Source organism: Pan troglodytes, chromosome 20 (genome assembly GCF_028858775.2).
Source record: "Pan troglodytes isolate AG18354 chromosome 20, NHGRI_mPanTro3-v2.0_pri, whole genome shotgun sequence".
Taxonomy (NCBI): Eukaryota; Metazoa; Chordata; class Mammalia; order Primates; family Hominidae; genus Pan; species Pan troglodytes.
This window is the reverse complement of record NC_072418.2, coordinates 35,009,377-35,017,500: the sequence shown is the minus strand read 5'-3', so window position 1 is coordinate 35,017,500 and position 8,124 is coordinate 35,009,377. Positions and strand designations below refer to the sequence as shown.

The 8,124-nt window shown below is 36.8% G+C and overlaps 1 long non-coding RNA gene across 5 annotated transcripts in view; it reads left to right on the top strand.

The window, feature by feature from the left end:
* The window catches only part of LOC104003337 (uncharacterized), an 86,302-nt gene that overhangs the window by 20,830 nt on the left and 57,348 nt on the right, over positions 1 to 8,124 (top strand). For all 5 annotated transcript variants that reach the window (XR_010153572.1, XR_001711731.3, XR_010153573.1 and 2 more), the window contains one exon: positions 1,867 to 2,052. This is a non-coding gene — a long non-coding RNA (uncharacterized LOC104003337). The remainder of the gene's footprint in view (positions 1 to 1,866; positions 2,053 to 8,124) is intronic.

Below are 8,124 nucleotides of genomic sequence, written 5' to 3'. Positions count from 1 at the left end.
ATGAACAATAATAGGAGTTTGGAAAAAGTTGACTTTGAGGGGTTCAAGACTTCAGTGGGGAAAGTAACTGCAGATGTGGTGGAGCTAGCAAGAGGACTAAGATTAGAAGTGGAGCCTGAAGATGGGACTGAATTGGTTGCAATCTCATGATCAGAATTGAATGGATGAAGAATTGCTTCCTTACAGTTGAGCTAAGACAGTGGTTTCTTGAGATAGAATCTATTCCTGGTGAAAATGCTGTGAATATTGTTGAAATGACAACAAAGGATTTAGAATAGTGCATAAACTTAGTTGAGAAACTAGTGGCAGGGTCTGAGAGTATTTACTCTAATTTTGAAAGAAGTCCTACTGTAGATAAATGCTATAAAACAGTATCACATACTACAGATAAATCTTTTGTGTAAGAAAAAGTCAATTGATGTGACAAACTTAACTGTTGTCTTATTTTAAGAAATTGCCACAACTACCCCAACCTTCAGCATCCACCACCCTGATCAGTCAGTAGCCATCAATGTGGAAGCAAGACCCACCACTGGCAAAAGGATTCACATATTAGTTCTAGCTTGTTTTGGTAGAGTCTTTAATATTTATACACAGATAATCATATTCTCTGCAAATAAAGACAATTATGTTTCTTCCTTTTCACTAGTTTCTTTTCTTTTCTTGCAGTGTCTTACTGTCTAGACCAGTGTTTATCATACATGTGGTGATATTTGATGCCCTTGCCTTTTAATTTATCCTAGCAGAAAAATGTTCAGTGTTTTGCCATTAAGTATTTCACAATTCAGAGGTTGAGAAAGCTCCCTTCTGTTCTTGTTTGCTAAGAGATTTTTATTGTTGTTGTTGTTGTTTTGTTTATTTATTTTTTACCAAGAATAGGTGTTAGAATTTGTTGTTTTGTGCATCTATTGAGATCATGATTTTTCTTATTTAATTTGTTAACACTGTGAAATACATGGATTTTTGACAATTAAGCAATCCTGAATTTCTAGGATAAATCCCATTATATATATATATACACACAGACATATATATATACATACATATATATGTACATATATATATAGTGTGTGTGTATATATAGTGTATATATAGTGTATCTATATATACACACATACATATATATACAAAATATGTATATATTCCCATGCATACAAATATATATACACACAAATATATATGCGTGTGTGTGTATATATATATATGTATATATTACTAGATTGTATTTGTTAAAGCATTATCACGTTTTTGAGGAAAATTGGCTTGTAGCTTTCTCGTGATGTTGTAATGTTTAAGCAAGCCCCTCCTTAAAAAGGGGTATGGATATGTCTCTAGGACTACGAGGAACTAAATCAAGAAGAGAAAGATATATATCTATCTAGGAAACAGGGAGACACTGGTCTGAGGTCCCAGGATGACAGCCATGCAGCAGTTGAAGTAGGCAAGTGGTTTATTGTAGGGGATAGAGGAGAGGGATTTGGAAGGCGAATGTCAGAATATGATAGAATAAAAAGTATCTGAAGAGGTTTTAAAAAAATAAATATGACAAAAGCAAAAAGCACCCCCCCAAAAAATGCAATTATAAACTCCAGGAGAAAAACAAAACAGAAATAAAACAACAAAAACAAAAAAACTGCAAGAATGTCATATATTCAATAGGAAGCCAACAAAATTGCTCTGTTATTTTAAACACTTCATGCAAAAAATTAGATTCCACTTCATTTTTGAGCTAGGAATATTCTTCTCTGAATCTCCAGGGTCTATGGCATTGAGTTTCCGAGAAGAAGGTAGAATTCTGGTACATTTTTTGGCCTGCACTGAATAGTTTCATTGTGATAATACTGATTCATGGTTTTCATGTTTTAGAGTCACCCTAAGAAGGACGTGTGGAAGACTTGACTGATTGGAGGATCAAAATGTGTCGGGGGAAGGTGTACAAGGAGGAGTAAGGACACAGATGTCCTGACTTCACACAGTGGGGGATTAGAAGCCACCATCAAATACAGATGAAACAGGAATAAAAGTAGTAGTACATTACTTAAGCTTTAAAAGGTAACCAATGGAAAAACCAACGTAACACGCCATAATTGTAAGACATGGGAAAGGGAATAAAAAAGCAGAGGGTATATATGTTAGTTCCATTTTGAGATGTTTATCCAGTATTATTCTGCTGGTCAGCTGCAAGTGTACAGGAAGCTTGATCAAAGAACAGACTGAGAAGAAAAGACATTTGCCAGGTTTGAGGAAAGAAACTGAGGGAAAAATAACACCAGTGCAGAATGTACAAAATAGAAGTAGCAAAGAAGATAATTAATACTGCAGAAACCTGAGTCGGGGGCTGGGAGTATGAACAGGCTTTAGACAATCTTGGAAGATGCAAAGGAAAATGAAAAATAAATAACAACCACGAGAGAAAGGAAGGCATATATGGAAGGCTACTGGGGCATGCTCGCCATAGCAACACGTGGGCTGACCGACCTAGAGCATACAACAAGTGGAAACCAAAATAGCATGCAGTTATACAACAAAAATCATCCTGAAATGCAGGAAAAACTAAATTGACAAAAATGACTGGGCTTACTGTGTTCTGAATAATATATGCAATAATGCCTGGTGAAAATTATTAAAATTCAAGGATGAAGCCAACAAACACCCAGGTCTGAAAAACAAATCACAAAGAAAATTTAAAATCCTGGTTTGGTCAGAATTTCCTCAGCAACATCAGATCCCAGAAAGTCTGAGAAAATAGGTCAAGAAAATTTGTGATGGAAAAACATGTGATCTGAGAATACTATATTCAGTCCACTTGTTTGTCTTTAGTAAAAGCTGTAGGAACAAGTCTCCAACATGCGAGGACTCAGAGGATGTATCACCCATTTGCTTTTTTATTTTAGCAAACCAAAAGATCCACAAAAGAAGAGGCTGTTTTATGAAAGGACTGATCATAGAACCGAGCCAAATAGCACCGATAATTAACATTACAAGACAGCCTCAAAATATTCTTATTCTAGGGAGAAAATCTGCACAATATAGAAATAATTATAATATAGCTAAAATTAGTAGGGTCAGAAATATCAGAGCATACCAATTTAGAGAACAGTGTGCGATGAGGATGGCGCCAGATATAATGATAGTATGCAGAATCTTCATCTTTTGTAGAAAATACTAAAACATCTTGCTTCATATCTGAAACTGATAATTGATAATACATGTTTAAAGATTTTACATAAAGTTAAAACATAGCCACCACCAGAAATATAATCTAACTGTACTACGTCCAAATTACCAGATGGGAAAAAAATAAAACAGACCTCATATAGAGCAAAAGAGAAAAAAATAAAGAGGAAGAAAACATTAAAAAGAGAAAGCATAAAATAAATACAGCAAAGTAAGAGTAAATATATCTGCTGTAGCAACAAATCTTGATTTAATAGTTAAATAATCTTATACTTGTCCAAAACCCACAAGTTTTGCAGGTGTTGTATTAAAGAGAGATATTTAACTATGAATGACCCAGTCTGAAGGTAAAAGTTTGGAGATGTCATACGAATACAAGCAGAAATAAAGTGGGGGTAAACACAATAATATCTGAACGAGTTAAATTCAAGTTAAATGCTGATTAGTAATACATTACAGCCCTTGACAGCACAGATTCTGCCACATACATTGCTGGTGGAAATATAAAATAGTGCAGCCACTCTGGAAAACAGTTTGGCAGTTCCTCAAAAAGTTAAACATAGTCTTACCATATGACCCAGCAATTTTACTCCAAAGTGAATATCCAAGAGAATTGAAAACATATGTTCACCCAAAAATGGGTATATGAATGTTCATAAAGGTATTATTCATATTAGCCCCAAAGTGGAAACAATCCAAATGTCCATCAGCTGATGAGTGGATAAATAAAATGTGGTATATCCATACAATGGAATATTATTCAGCTATAGCGAGGAGTAAAGTAGTGACACTTGCTAAAATATAGATGAACCTGAAAGCATTACGGTAGATGAAAGAAGCCAGGCACAAAAGGCCACAGTCATATGATTCCATTTATATGAAATGTCCAGAATAGACAAATCTATATAGAGAGAAAGCAAATGAGTGATTGATAGGGGGTGAGGGATGTGGGGGTGAGGTCAGTATTTTGCTGATGGTACAAGATTTCTTTTATGGGTAATGGAAATGTTCTGGAATTAGTTAGTAGTGATGGCTACACAACACAGTGAATATACTATAACTCACTGAATTATATTATATTTAAAGTGGCACATTTTATAAGTGAATTCTATCTCAATACAAATAATTTTAAAAAGAGCAGAAAATCTGGAACTTGGGATGAAGAACACTTCTGACCCTCTCTTTATGGTGCCTAGAGCTTGGAACTGAATGTCTCTGTATCTTAGTTCCTAACCTGTATAATGAGAATAATAATACCTAGCTCATTGGTTGTTGCAGGGATTAAATGACTTAATATTTACAAGATGCCTGGTGTATTAGACCATTCTCATGCTGCTACTAAAGACATACCCAAGACCAGGTAATTTATAAAGGAAAGAGATCAGTATGGTTGGAAAGGCCTCAGGAAACTTACAATAATGGAGGAAGAGGAAGCAAACATGTCCTTCTTCACATGGCAGCAGCAAGGAGAAGTGCCTAGCAAAAGGGGGAAAAGCCCCTTATAAAACCATCGGATCTCATGATAACTCACGCACTATCATAAGAACAGCATGAGGGTAACTGCCCCCATGATTCAATTACCTCCCACTGGGTCCCTCCCATGAAACGTGGGGATTATGGGAACTACAATTCCAGATGAGAATTGGGTGGGGACACATCCAAACCATATCACCTGGCATAGCTAGCACTATATAACAGTTGTTACATTAACATGTGAAAGGTAAACAGGTCTAAGAGCATCTCAGAGTGGTGTAAATAACAATTCAAAACAAAGGAGCAACTGTCTTGGGTGGTTATGAACAAAATTACAAAATACTAACTTTGATAAAGGACAAAGGAGAAATGACAAACTCTACAGCTATAACCATGGTGCCTAGTGCATCTCTTAGCCCTTGACTCACCAAGCTGACCAAAGAAGTCTAGCCACTGGCCTCACACCAATGCATGGACCTCTACAGGGGAGTCCACATCCTTCTCACAGAATACAAATTAGGCCATCAAACTGTTAGTAGAGTCAAAAACTAAATACACTACAAGTTATATTCATTGACCAATTTAGGAATAGTATCTGATAACAATAGAAAATGCCCTTTTGTTATTCTAACCATTTATCCATTAAAACAATAACACTAGTGTTCAAAAATCAGAACAAAACTAAACCTTTAGGCTGAAGATTAAAACAAAACTGCAATTATAGAGTATCTTGTACTCAGTACAGTACTGAGAGGAAAAATTCGTATTCTTTACCCTTTGAGAGTCAAACAAAACAAAAAAGGCATTAAATTAAGTGATTCAGAATTAAGAATTACTTAATTAAGAATTCAACTCAAAAGGGGGACTAAAAAGCAACACATTAGACCCAAGTAGTGATAAAAGCTGAAATGTGATGAACTGGGAACCAAATAAATAAATAAAATAAAAATAAGAGCCAGATTAAACTATGGTAAAATAAATAAACTATAAAACCTAAAAATATAAAAGCATACTATTAAAAAGTATGCTTTTTAATAGTAAAAGAAAGTAAAAGAACCACAAACAGAGAATTGAAAGACAGAATAGACTATTTGTAAAATTCTGATGTAAAAACTTTGACCACGTGGATGAAATGGATAATTTTATAAGCAAAGATGCAGATTAATTTTGATTAAAGAAGGAGAAAAGCTAAATAGACAAATACCATGGTAAACGTTTGCGAAAGAGCCACTCTCATATAGCTGTAGGCGTAGGCATTCTCCTTCTTTTTCAAAGCACATCTATGAAAAATCAAGATAATTCTCTCAAGAGAATTCTCATAACACAAAGAACATAAATAAATCTTTCAAAAACAATACCTACCATTAGGCTTAATGGCAAAAAATCAAAACATTTACAATAAAGTGAATAAGAAGACACAGGTGTCTTCTATTACTATAATTATTTAACATTTAACAAAATTTTAAAAGCTTTTCCTGAATTTTCACAGTAAAATAGATATAGAAGTATCTTTCTCTAAATTGATTAACAAAGATTTGTATCTCAAATGACAGACAGCACCAGGTGAGACACTAAAGAAATCCTTTAGGCCAGGCGCGGTGGCTCACACCTGTACTCCCAGCACTTTGGGTGGCCAAGGCGGGCTGATCACCTGAGGTCAAGAGTTTGAGACCAGCCTGGCCAACATGGTGAAACCCCGTCTCTACTAAAAAGTACAAAAATTAGCTGGGTGTGATGGTGCATGCCTGTAATCCCAGCCACTCGGGAGGCTGAGGCAGGAGAATCTCTGGAACCCAGAAGGCAGAGGTTGCAGTGAGCTGAGATTGTGCCACTGCACTCCAGCCTGGGTGACAGAGTGAGACTCTGTCTCATAAAAATAAAATAAAATAAAATAAATTTAAAAATATAAAAGAAATGAAAAGAAATCCTTTCAAATCAATATTACAAGTATGTGCTTAATCATTGCTTTTATTTAACAGAATTCTGGAATTGCGAGGCAATTCCAGATAGATAGGAAAGTGACGTAAGAATATATATTGAAAAGCAAGAGGCATACATCACTATTTGCCGATGATATGATCACGTAGCTGAAAAGCCTAAGAAAACTGAAAAACTATGAGCCTCAGCCCTTGATTGCAAAATATTGGTGGGTACAGACTTCGTTTGTGGCACTGGAGATACAGGAGTGATTTGGAGAGAGTCCTGCTCTCCTGGAGTTTGTATTTCAGCTGCGGACATGGCAAGTGGCATAGAAAAAAACCAACAAGTGTATAATGTAATTGTCAGAGGCATGTGGACCAGAGCAACTCCATCTCGAATAGGAGCTGGGTAAAATGAGGCTGAAACCTACTGGACTACATTCCCAGATGGTTAAGGCATTCTAAGTCACAGGATGGGATACGAGGTCGGCACAAGATACAGGTCATAAAGACTTCGCTAATAAAACAGGTTGCACTAAGGAAACCAATTAAACCCACCAAAACCAAGATGGCCACAAGAGTGACCTGGTCCTCACTGCTACACTCCCACCAGCACCATGACAGTTTACGAATGCCATGGCAACGTCAGGAGGTTACCCTATATGGTCTAAAAAGGGGAAGCATGAATAACCCACTCCTTATTTAGCATATCATCAAGAAATAACCATAAAAATGGGCAACCAGCAGCCCTCGGGGCTACTCTGTGTATGGAGTAGCCATTCTTTATTCCTTTACTTTCTCGATAAACTTGCTTTCACTTTACTATATGGACTCACCCTAATTCTTTCTTTGTGAGATCCAAGAACCTTCTCCAGGGGGTCTGGATCGGGACCCCTTTCCTGTAAATAACTTCATGTATTGATAGAGACTACAAGGAAAGACCAACTAGGGGAAGAGCCGGGAGAACAATGAGGATGTTGTGCTAGGCAAGGAGGCAAGGGACTGCAACTCCCCTAAGTTACTTCCAACGTGAACGCAACGCCAGTCAAAACCCTGATGCAACTTTGGGAGGCCAAGGTGGGTGCATCACCTGAGGTCAGGAGTTCAAGACCAGCCCGGTCAACATGGCGAAACCCCATCTCTACTAAAAATAAAAAAATTAGCTGGGCATGGTGGTGCATGCCTGTAGTTCCAGCTCTGGGGGCTGAGGCAGGAGAATTGCTTGAACCTGGGAGGTGGAGGTTGCAGTGAGCCGAGATCGTGCCACTGCACTCCAGCATGGGCGACAGAGTGAGACTCCACCTCAAAAACAAACCAAAACAAACCAAAACACCCTGATGCAATCCCTTCCATTCTCAACCTCTTCTCTCCTTACTGACTTTTTGAAATTGATAAAATAATCTTAAAGGTTATCTGGAAAAGGAAAAGTGGAAGAGTAGAACTAATGCTCTGAATAAAGAGTAATGAGGATGGGAGTGGAGGGAAGTAAATATATTATATTGAGATATTTAACAAAGTATATTATTAAGCAACTAGAATCAAACTAATGTGGTAC